The sequence below is a fragment of the Hylobates moloch genome, unplaced genomic scaffold, assembly GCF_009828535.3.
Source record: "Hylobates moloch isolate HMO894 unplaced genomic scaffold, HMol_V3 SCAFFOLD_7, whole genome shotgun sequence".
NCBI classification, from domain to species: Eukaryota; Metazoa; Chordata; class Mammalia; order Primates; family Hylobatidae; genus Hylobates; species Hylobates moloch.
The window spans coordinates 16,449,470-16,451,748 of record NW_026652282.1 but is presented as its reverse complement, the minus strand read 5'-3'; the positions used below and the strand labels follow the sequence as shown (position 1 = coordinate 16,451,748).

Below are 2,279 nucleotides of genomic sequence, written 5' to 3'. Positions count from 1 at the left end.
AGAGACAGGGTCTTGCTATGTTGCCCAGGCTGGGTTCAAACTCCTGGTCTCAAGCAATCTGCCTGCCTCGACCTCCCAAAGTGCTGGGATTACAGGTGTAAGCCACCGTGCTCAGCCGTGTTCTGCATTTTAGTTGGTGGCATTACCAACCTTTACTTCCTCCCATCGACACTTCGGGGTCATTTTTAATTCTTCCTTCTTCTTCATCCCCTTACTTACTTACATGTTTTGTTCTAACTTGTTTATGAGATGGTTGTTAAAGGCCTGTTCTGGGCTAGCCTGTAGTAATCCACAAGGAGGCCAGCTGAGTTCCTGTTCACAGAGTCTAGGATTTGAGAATCAAACAATCCCCAGGCAGCGTGGGCAGGGTAAAGAGAACATTATACACTGGGTGCTGTGCTCTCTCACAGTTGTTATTGGTGGTGGTGGTTGCAGGGGACCATAACCCTTCCTCAAAAGCAGTCAGGGAAGGTGTCTGGGAGGGGATCACATGTAAGCTGATGATTCAACCTTAGCCATGTCTCTTGTTCTTCCTTTTTAAAAAAATATTCCCTGGTTTCTGATTTGGACTCTTAACACTTCTTCCTATAAACCAGAGGTCAGCAAACGACAGCCCATGGGCCAAATCTGGCACTGCCTGTTTTTGTAAGTCAAGTTTTATTGGCACACAGGCACACCCATTCATTTATGTATGGTCTATGGTTGTTTTCGCCACTACAACGGCAGAGTTGAGTAGTTGCTACAGAGGCCATATAGGTCACAAAGCCTGAAACATTGACTCTCTGGCCCTTTACAGTAATAGTTTGCTCATCTCTGCTGCAGACCATTAGAAAAACCGAATTCCTGCCTCCCGGGAAGTTTCATCTTGCAAAAAGAGATATACGTAATATATAGAAAATTTTATAATAAAGCCCGTTGAGGTAAAGACATTTAAGTGCTGAATACAGTATTTAAGTGCTGACAAAAATTATTGTTGGGGAGATTAATGTGGATTTATTTTTCTCTACTTTCTCTGTTTTTCTCTGCTCTTTCTGTATTCCGCAAATGAATCTACATTCATTTTTTTTGCCTCAGGATTTTTAGACTGACACTTTCTAGATTTATAACTTCTAAGTTTACACTTTTCATGACACTCAACTTTCTGCCCTCTGAGGGAGAGGAAAGGTGTGGATCAGTTTGGAAAATGAAGTCTGGGTGAGACATAACCCCCTCTTTTAAAAAAATACACCTTTGCACCTTTCCTGTATTTACAAGGAAAGTGGGATTTGTTTAAATAAAGAGAAGAGTCTTTATTTGCTTTGAACAAATAGATAGGACGTGCATTACTAACCTGTTTGTTTGGTGGGGTCGGCAGGGGGCATCTGCTTAATAATCTGCCCTTTTCCAGATGATGCTTATTCCCCACCCCACCAAGAGGGGACTGATTTGTTGTTTTTCTGATCCCCACACAATCATCTGCTCAGTAAGGCAGCTTTTGTGCTATTGGGTTGTTTACATCTCTCTGCTCTTTTAAAACATTTTCTAGTTTGACCTTTCCTTTTAGACTCATCCTAACTTTTCTTAGACTTACTATAAAAATAATACATGTTTAGTGTAAAAAATTAACAAAGTCAAGTCATGGTGTAAAGAGTCACATCAAATCCCTTCCCTGAGTCATACTTCCTGGAAGAAACTTGGTTCATGGTCATCCCTACAGATCTCTGTGTAGATATTAGGAGGAACCATAAGCAGATGCAGATAGTCATTTGATCATAAAGATGTCAATTTCAAACACATAATGGTACATACATCTTGGCATTTTTTAAAAACACAGATGGGATCATACTGTTCAGGCTGTATTGCAATTTTTGCATTAGGTTGATGAGAATCTTGGAAATCTTGCCTTATCAGTTCATTTAGAGCTATGCTTCTCTTTGCTAGTCTGTGTGGAGATATACCTATGGCTTAATTAACCAGTTCCGTAATTGAAGGACATTTAGGATAATTCTGGTTTTTCACTATTCTGACTAATGTAGCAGTGAACATTATGCATATATCTTTGTACATTTCATGTGAGTTATCTGGAGTATAACTTCCTGAAAGTGGAATTGGTGTTTTCTTGATTCTTTTAACACCTTTTTTTTTTTTGAGACGGAGTCTCATTCTGTCACTCAGGCTGAAGTGCAGTGGCATGATCTTGGCTCACTGCAGCCTCAACTTCCCAAGCTCAGGTAATCCTCCCACCTCAGCCTCCCAAGTAACTGGGATTACAGGCATGTGTCACCACGCCTGGCTAATTT

General features: G+C 40.7%; 1 protein-coding gene across 1 annotated transcript in view; it reads left to right on the top strand.

The window, feature by feature from the left end:
• SH3KBP1 (SH3 domain containing kinase binding protein 1) overlaps positions 1–2,279 on the top strand; it is a 311,149-nt gene that overhangs the window by 116,682 nt on the left and 192,188 nt on the right. The gene's annotated exons all lie outside the window — the stretch shown is intronic.